The sequence below is a fragment of the Salvelinus sp. IW2-2015 genome, unplaced genomic scaffold (genome assembly GCF_002910315.2).
Source record: "Salvelinus sp. IW2-2015 unplaced genomic scaffold, ASM291031v2 Un_scaffold1251, whole genome shotgun sequence".
Taxonomy (NCBI): domain Eukaryota; kingdom Metazoa; phylum Chordata; class Actinopteri; order Salmoniformes; family Salmonidae; genus Salvelinus; species Salvelinus sp. IW2-2015.
The window spans coordinates 151,492-160,807 of NW_019942799.1; the positions used below are offsets into that span (position 1 = coordinate 151,492).

The 9,316-nt window shown below is 40.3% G+C and overlaps 1 protein-coding gene across 1 annotated transcript in view; it reads left to right on the forward strand.

Annotated features, from left to right (window-relative positions):
* The first annotated feature begins 1,463 nt into the window (after positions 1 to 1,463).
* Positions 1,464 to 9,316, forward strand: part of LOC112070178 (uncharacterized) — a 50,524-nt gene continuing 42,671 nt past the window's right edge. Inside the window, exon 1 of the mRNA XM_024137591.2 lies at positions 1,464 to 1,566. The gene's annotated coding sequence lies outside the window, so the exon portion shown is untranslated. The remainder of the gene's footprint in view (positions 1,567 to 9,316) is intronic.

Genomic DNA, 9,316 nt, shown 5'->3' on the forward strand with positions numbered 1-9,316 from the left:
ATTCATTCTACTCACAAATGTTAAACAGATCCTAGTTCAGCACTCTTATTTCAAGCCACCAAGTGAATGTTGGGTCTTGGGTGCTAAATGTCTTGAACAGTGGTGGAAAAAGTACCCAATTGTCATACTTGAGTAAAAGTAAAGATACCTTCATAGAAAATGTCTCAAGTAAAAGTCACCCAGTAAAATACTAAGCAAACGTCATTGCTAAAAGATACTTAAGTATCAGTGGTAAAAGTATAAATGATTTGACCTTCCATATATAAGCAAACCAGACTGCACGATTCTCTTGCATTTTTATTTAAGAAATAGCCATGGGAACACTCAGACATAATTTACAAACGAAGCATGTGTTTAGTGAGTCCGCTAGATCAGAGGCAGTAGGGATGACCAGGGATGTTCTCTTGATAAGTGAGTGAATTGGACCATTTTCCTGTCCGGCTTAGCATTCGAAATGCAAAAAGTACCTTTTGGGTGCCAGGGAAACTGTATGGAGTAAAAAATACATTATTTTCTTTAGAAATGTAGTGAAGTAAAACTTGATGTTGTAAAGAAACAGAAAGATTAAAGTACAGATACAAAACCCCCGAGATATAAACAGAATGTAGTGGAGTAGTTTAAATACATGTTTGTTAAGTAATTTACACCACTGGACTTGGAACACATCAATTACCTCGACTAACAGGTGCCCCCACACATTGACTCTGTACCGGTACCCCATGTATATAGCCTTGCTATTTTTATTTTACTGCTGATCTTTAATTATTTGTTACTTTTATTTCTCATTTTTTACTTAACACATTTTCTTACAACTAAATTGTTGGTTAAGGGCTTGTAAATCAGCATTTCACTGTAAGGTCTACACGTATTATTCGGCGCATGTGACAAATACAATTTGATTTGTTACACATGAAAACATGTTGTGAACCTGGTGTGACATTATTGAAGCTGTGCTGACACCTAGTGGACATCAAGAGGACCTACACCACACACACACACACACACAAACACTATAACCTTCAGATGGGATGCTTTACATACGTTGTTCTTTTTGATTAGACACTATATACATGTCCAATAAACAGACGTTCAAAAGTCGGAATGTAAAGCTAAAACGACTGGAAAGTTATTCAAAAGCAGCTGTAGTGAATCAAGCATCTTGGGGTTACCTGAAATAGGTCAAAGTATATATTTTAAATGTTCTAATTTATTTACTCTTTATTTAACTAGGCAAGATGAACGCAACAACATCGACATAGACACAAGTTACCTGCTATATTTGGGAAACAGGATTAACACAAAGAGACCTTGGTAAAATACAATGCATGTTTCTGTAGTACGAGTAGGTATATACAGTATCATCGGTAACAATTGTGTACAAGCCACCTAGCTAATAAAATACTTGGGCTAGCGGTCATTAGTTACATTTCAACCACAGCGATTCCATAATTGAGGCGCAACAGAGTTCACCGGCGAATGCAGGAACATCGGAAATAATAACTAAACCAACGAACGAGAAATGGTGGAGGCTACCAGAATGAAGAGAGACATTTTTCAATAAACGTGGTGAAGTGAAAAACGTAATTACATAGCTCACTCACTACCCGGTATCTCATTCTACTGTTATACGACTCTGTATGCGTTGTTTGTTGGCAACCTTGATATTAGAAGTTTTTGGAACGATTCCTGTCTGGAAACTTCACAAATTATACCCACCCCCCGCAAATCCTTGTCCTGGTTACTTTTCTTGATGGGAGGCTTATATTGGTGTGGGGTGATGTTTGCCAGGACGCGAGCCAGGGAAGTGGAGATTGGATCATATGTGCTTGTTCCTAAATCAAACTAATCCAATCTGTAAGTGGTTGGATTCTTTTCACCTGTTATTGACATGTTATGCAGTTTAGACAGTTTAGTCTCATTTATCAATCTTCCTACCGTGGCAGCTCATTCTAACTGCATATTGTGGGTGATGCGCATGATGGGCATTCAGCTGTGTGTGTGTGTGTGTGTGTGTGGTGTGGTGTGTGTGTGGTGTGTGTGTGTGTGTGTGTGTGTGTCCTGTGTTGTCTGTGGTGTCTGTGTGTGTGTGTGTGTGTGTGTGGTGTGTGTGTGTGTGTGACGACCCTTGGCCTTACTGGTGCACCATACTCACCTTATGAAAAACACATGCATTCATATGTGAGTCACATGTGAAGTAGTGTTCCAAAAACACGTTTTCATTTGACGTTAATGTGATAACATGTGACAACATGTAAAGCAACATTGTGATAACATGAAACTACACAGGTGAAAACGTGATCACAAAAATCACGTTTTTTGTCGTCATCTGCGTCTCATCTTGCATCCTGGTTGTCTCCCTCACGTGTGTGTGTGTGTGTGTGTGTGTGTGTGTGTTGTTTGTGTGTGGTGGTTGTGTGTGTGGTGTGTGTGTGTGTGTTTTTCGATTTAAGTCGAGGTTGTTTGTTTGTTGGTCACACACACACACACACATACACACACACACACACACACCACAACACACACTGTGGGGGACGACCAGAGCCAAGATGAGACCAGGATGCCAGATGACGACCAAGATCCAAGATGATGACCACGATGCCGGATGACGACCAGGATCAAAATGATGACCAAGATCCAAGATGACGACCAATATTCAGACGACCACATCCTCACATACTTCTCTTGCTTATAAGATCATATGATTACCATGCACATAACTTAAAACGGTCTGGTCTACAGGTTTTTCCATTTGTCTTGGTATCAGATGTCAGGACACCAAATTCTAGGCCTCAGGAACTACAATCCATCCTTGCATTTGCTAAACTGCTGAATTTCACTCTCTCTACCACAAAACATGACAAAGTAGCAATGACTCACTGTTTGTTCAGTTGGAAGTTGTATCAGTTTCATATCTACCGACGTCTGTAATGATGTATGTATACGTCATTCCGAATGATTATATAATCTTGAGACTCTGAAGAATAATGTTCTTCCTTTTAGCCATGCTCTAGCACCATGCTTTTGGCTTTTTTGTGTTTGGTGCTATTTAGCCTTTGTGCTATTAGCTTTTGTGCTATAGCCTTTGGTGCTGTCATGACTCTCTCTCTTTTGGTGAGGATCATAGGCGTCAGATCAGCTCGGCACAGGGCTGACAGATAGCCAAACTTTGACATCAAAAGGTTGGACATTGAAATAATATTTGTAACGTAAATAATGTGGAAAATGGTCGGGAGGGACTTAACTTCTTGGAACATAGGGGGTGCTGTTCCGCATTAGCATATTTGTGTCTCCAAATTAAACTGCCTCGTGCTAAATTCTTGATCGTACAATATGCATATTATTGTTATTATTGGATAGAAAACACCTTCTATTTTCTATAGAAGTTGGAATTTTGTCTCTGAGTGGTACAGAACAATTTCTACAGCACTTTTCATGACAGGGTTCAGATTTCAGAAATTTTTACCTCTGATCTGGAGTCAGTTTTTAAGGCGACAGTGAATGCTATGAAGAAACCGACACTGCCTACGTCTTCCTCTGGGTGTCTGTACGTCATCACGTTTTCAATGGAATCGATGGACATTCACAGCCATTATAAAAGACCAAAATGTATAGAGACCGTCCTTTCTCGTCGTGCGCCTGAAGCGTGAAGGCCATCGGACTTGCCTCGTTCCAAATCGTTGTCTAACCAGCAATATTTCTCCGGTCATGTTTTTCAGTCGTTATAGTTGTTAAAACATCATAATGTAGTTAATTTGAACCGTTTTATAGCAATTTATATCCGTTTAGTGCGATTTTGAGGAATTTCTTTGTTGTGCACTCTGAAAGTTTGGACACGTTTTGGGTGTCGGTCGTTGGTGGTGGGACATTTCGAAGGACAGAGGACATCTATCGACCAAAAGACGTTTATAACAAGAAAGGATACATTGCCCAAGAATCTGATGGAAGAACAGCTCAAATAAGCAATATTTAATATGATAAATCGGTTTCTGTCGAAATATTTTTAAACGCATATTTCGCCATTTTGTTGGTATAGCTTCACTTGGCCAACCCTGTATTGAAAAGTAAGGATAATTTTAAAAATGTAAATCAGCGGTTGCATTAAGAACTAATTTGTCTTTCGATTGCTGTCAACCCTGTATTTTTTAGTCAAGTATATGATTAGCTTTCAATTAAACTAGATCACTCTGATAGATGACGTCAGACATATGAGGCTTGATTTCCTAGTATTTTATTGTGTAACCACGGTTTTGTTATGGCTAAATATGCACCTTTTCGAACAAACTGTATATGTATATTGTAAAATGATGTTACAGAGTGGCATCGGAAGAATTCTGAGAAGGTTAGTGAAAAAATATATATTTTTGCGGTGATTACGTTATAGCGCTCTTGGCTGGAATCGATGCTCTGGTAACGTTTGCACATGTGGTATGCTAACTTATCATTTATTGTGTTTTCGCTGAAAAACGCTTAGAAAATCTGAAATATGGTCTGAAATCACAAGAACTGGGTCTTTCCATTGCTATGCTTTGTCTATTTTATGAAATGTTTTATGATGAGTAAATTGGTCATACACGTTGCTCTATCTAGTAATTCTAGTCGATTTGCGATGGTCGGTGCAATTGTAAACTGTGATTTCTACCTGAAATATGCACGTTTTTTCTAACAAAAAACTATCCTATACCAATGAATATGTTATCAGACTGTCATCTGAAGAGGTTTTTTCTTGGTTAGTGGATATCAATATCTTAGTTGAGCCGAATTGGGTGATAGCACCTGAAGGAGTAAGAAACTGATGGAGTTAGAATAGTGGTGTATTTTGCTAACGTGTTTAGCTAATAGATTTACATATTTTGTCTTCCCTGTAAAACATTTTAAAAATCTGAAATGGTGGCTTTATTCACAAGATCTGTATCTTCATCTGGTTGTCTTGGACTTGTGATTTAATGATATTTAGATGCTACTATCTACTTGTGAAGCTATGCTAGCTATGCTAATCAGTGTGTGGGGGGATGGGGGGTGCTCCCGGACCCGGGGTAGAGGCTCGTTAGAGGTTAAGAACAATCATGTCAAATCATTTGTTGTTTTGTGATATCATTAAGGACGGTATAACCAAATAACGGTAACTCTACAAATGTATACGTACCAGTTATAAGATTTACATCTAAATGTTGTGGAATTTAAACACAAGGGTGGTGCATTTTGACCCAATGACAGCGGGAGGGTTAAACACAAGGGCGGTTCATTTTGACCCAATTACAGCAGGAGGGTTAAACACAAGGGCGGGTCATTTTGACCCAAGAACAGCGGGAGGGTTAAATATGGAACTATTTGTGAGAAGATTAAATGTGATTTATTTTGTTTTTCATGTAAAGTTTTACCCAGTCAGTAACCACGCCCACGTGAGCACAGATATTATGCCAAAAGGATGGAATGCCCCTTTTTCCAAGAGTGCTTATAAAAGGACTCCAAACAAAATGTACATTAGACCAGAAAACGTGGAGATGGGGCTACACATTGAAATGGTTGTCATTTAAATAGAGACCAGACAGCGTGGAGCAGTGGCTACATGGCTGAGAAATGGTTTAAAACTAAAGACCAGTATACGTGCAGCGCAAGCTGAATACATTACGAAATGGTTTAAAGACCCTCTGAAACTCTCTCGGAAAGAAGACCACACAGGAGCATTCAGTCTGCTGCTGTTTATGCACTGTTAGCCTAGGAAACTCGACCAAAGACGAGAGACCAATTTCCTCTCACCACTATAGGTATCTCTAGGGTATCTATTCTAAACAACCAGAGTGAAGGGCAAGGCCCGCTGAACACCGCGTGGTACACCTCTGGAAGATACGTTCTAACAGACACTCCGAGACCAAGAAGCTACCACTACAAAGGACATGGTGACCTCTGGTGGTCAACCAGAGACTTACACAACCAAAGACTTTCTGTCGGCTGGCTCCCCAGAAAATGGACCGGCGTATTTCAACAGAGAGAGACGCGAAAGACATACAAGCGTAAATATGTACATTGCATTTCTAAATCCGAATGAGCGGTTGTTAGGATGCTAAATATCCATATTTACGATGAGCGTGTTACTCAACTGTATGTACGATAGTTTAATTCCTTTGTCTCTCCTTCTCCCGTTCTTTCGTTCCCCACCCCCTTTCATTGTGTAACCAGCCATCATATCGGGTTAGTCCACTAGGAACTTTTCATTGCATCATGTTAATAATCAGTGTATCATCTATCCTGTGTGTGTTTATGTAATTCTGTGAGATTAATTATTAGTTAGTAAATAAATAATTAAGCCAATTTGTGTATCGCTGATTCATCATGGAGACTAGAGATTCATACAGATTTATAGGATATTACGACGTTCAGAATGAGACTGAAATAGGAGCAAATGATTGATGGATGACGGATAGTATATTGAGATATTCTGATATCCTTGAGTTAAGTCGGGAAACAGTAACTCGTTAAATACATTTTTCTCTTGGTACCCCAGATTACTACTTAATTAATTGTTATATGATTAATTTAATCACGTAATAATTGAACGTGGTATGTAATTATTCGATGAATAGCCATGATGCAGCAGCTACACATCAGAACACTCAACCCTCAACCTTTGCCACTGATTGGGAGAGGAACCCAACTCTGCACATCATCGCGAGATGGTGCCACCATTTCAGATTGGTGATATTGTACTTAACATACTCAGCTTAATATATATATATATATTATATATTTATCTTACCATGTAAGTTGACTGAGAACACTTTCTCATTTACAGCAACGACCTGGGGAATAGTTACAGGGAAGAGGAGGGGGATGAATGAGCCAATTGGAAGTACATCTTTACTCTTCCGAGCCTCCTTGTCACATCCTGACCTTAGTTCCTTTTTTATCTCTCTATTTTGGTTTGGTCAGGGCGTGAGTTGGGGTGGGCATTCTATGTTTTGTTCTGTGTGTTGTATTTCTATGTGTTTGGCCTGGTATGGTTCCCAATCAGAGGCAGCTGTCAATCGTTGTCTCTGATTGAGAACCATACTTAGGTAGCCTGTTCCCACCTGTGTTTGTGGGTAGTTTTGTGTTGTGTTGTGTCAACTTTCATGAATGTTTCGATTTTCGTTGTTTCACTTTTGTTATTTTGTATTTAGTGTTCAGTTTTAATAAATTTAACATGGACACGTACCACGCTGCATTTTGGTCCGATCCTTCCTATTCCTCGTCCGAAGAAGACGACGATCGTTACACTCCTCTCCATCTGCCTCCGCTCAATTTTATAAATGTTTTCTCATTTACAACTGCGACCTGGCCAAGATAAAGCAAAGCAGTGCGACACAAACAACAACACAAACATGCAGTCAATAATACAATAGAGAAGGTCTATGTACAGTGTGTGCAAATGAGGTAGGATAAGGGGGGTGAGGTAATAAATAGGCCATAGTGGTGAAATTATTACAGTATGGCAAATTAAACACTGGGGTGATGGATGTGCAGAAGATACGTGTGCAAGTAGAGGTCCTGGGGTGCAAAGGAGCAAAATAAATATAATAAATAACAATACGGTGATGAGGTAGTTGGATGTGCTATTTACAGATTGGCTATGTACAGGTGCAGTGATCTGTGAGCTGCTCTGACAGCTGGTGCTTAAAGCTAGTGAGGGAGATATGAGTCTCCTGGAAGGAAAGGCGGCCGAAGGAGGAATTGGCTTTGGGGGTGACCAGTAAAATATACCTGCTGGAGCGCGTGCTGCGGGTGGGTGCTGCCATGGTGACCAGTGAGCTGAGATAAGCCGGGGCTTTACCTAGCAAAGACTTATAGATGACCTGGAGCCTGTAACGAAAAGTAAAAGAAATCAGACCCCTCCCCTAGAAATCAGGCCAGATCCAGAGCTACCCCTGTGGGCCCTAGGACCAATTATAGACTGGGGAATGACTGCCACGACGGAGATCAACCAGCAGAGGGAGCCAAATTAACCAGACCTAAAAGAACGGGACATCAAACAAGAACCCCTCAACATGAAGACTGAGGGAGAATGGTATGAGGAGACAAATGAACAGGCTCAAAAAGGGCTAGACATGAAACAAGAACCAATCAGCATGAAGGCTGAGGGAGAGTGGTATGAACCGCTCGACCAAACTGACGCCCCAGCGGAAGAAGAGTTATGGGCATCAGTGCTGAAAGACTTAACATTGGACTGAGTCCCACCGAAAAATTCTGAGCATGCTACAAGAGAAGTAGTAGTGGCAAAATGTGACAAATTGATTGCACTCTCAAGGGTTTTCCCCCGAACTGAGTGTCTAAAGAGASGTATAAAAGAAGGAGAGGTCAGTGCCTAGGGCATGATCCTCGACACATATGATTTGGACATCATAGAGGATCATCAGGCAAGGTAAATTACTCTTCACTATACTCTGCTTGTATTGACTACTTTGACATTAAGGCACGAGCATTATATTGACTGGTATATCTTGAGAGTTGTGTTATATTCTGGAAAGTCACTCCATTAAAAGGAAGCAGTTGTGTAGGAGAGCAATCTCCTAGAGAGCAACAAGCGCTATTCTTGGGAGTACCAGAAACAATTCCAATTTGAAGGATTGAAAAAAGCCAGATACAAGCTTAACCTCGGGAGCCCGCGCACTAAGACAGGCAGTCAGTCATTATTAGCAGTAGTTCATGATATAAGTGTTATTCTCCTTACGAAACATTTGCGCGCCCCTCCCCTCCCTTGCAAGTCATATTTTGATTTACCTTCATTCATCGCACAGACGCTTCTTCTTGCCTAAAATCATTACTCTTCCTGGAAAATTCATCGGCTCACACCCCCAGTTTTTCGGGATACCAACGATCAAAGGGGAATAGCGAAGAATTGCCTTATATAAGTTGTTAAAGTGTTATTAAGTTGACGGCCTATGTGCGATCAGCCTTGTCTTAATAATAATAATAGAGTTAATCATAAAGAATAGATTGGTTTTAAGCTGATTTATACTTTCATTGCATATGTACATCAGGCACTTAAGACATACGACGCCATTATAAGCCGAGATTGATTATAGAGCATTATTGAATATTGAATTTCTAAGGGCCAAACTGAGGACTAAAGCACATGAGTGAACTCTGTAAATGGAAAACAGCCGTGTATCCCAAGCAATGACGAGAACTAAATCTCACCGCTGTGCACCGCGAGTCCTCCTGGCACAGAGATGAAGAATATGTGTACGCAGTTGAGAGACTTTGGGACTACAACATAAGGCACAGCACCTATAGGGGTTTATCAGATTACTCCGGGTCCGAACCGCATCTTGACACACTC